General features: G+C 63.1%; 1 long non-coding RNA gene across 1 annotated transcript in view; it reads right to left on the reverse strand.

Annotated features, from left to right (window-relative positions):
• Positions 1 to 377, reverse strand: part of LOC106724369 — a 5,773-nt gene that overhangs the window by 3,957 nt on the left and 1,439 nt on the right. The gene's annotated exons all lie outside the window — the stretch shown is intronic.

Genomic DNA, 377 nt, shown 5'->3' on the forward strand with positions numbered 1-377 from the left:
CCGGGGGTGGAGGCCGGAGCTGCTAGAATTTACACTGAGGACCGCCCCAACCCCCATCACGCGGAGTCTGCAAGCTCAGCAGCCCCTGCCCTACTCTCCCCAATGGGCTCTGTAACTGAGCTGCACCCCCACCCTGGCCTAGACCATCTCCTCCCAGGGCCTCTGTGGAGGCAGGTCGGACAGACGTGAGGTTTGAGGGGCAGAAGAAAGGGGAAGCTGAGGCTTTTACTTCCAAACCTCTCTCCTTCCTAGAGTCCCGGGGAAGGCAGAGTAGGGACGCGTGCGCCAGGGACCGGCCAGGTGGTGCCAATGAGAAGGGGGCCTGCTCTGCACACACACAGACACACAGCAGCCCAGTGCCGGGGGTTCCCAGACCT

This window comes from Myotis brandtii, unplaced genomic scaffold (assembly GCF_000412655.1).
Source record: "Myotis brandtii unplaced genomic scaffold, ASM41265v1 scaffold806, whole genome shotgun sequence".
Classification (NCBI taxonomy): Eukaryota; Metazoa; Chordata; class Mammalia; order Chiroptera; family Vespertilionidae; genus Myotis; species Myotis brandtii.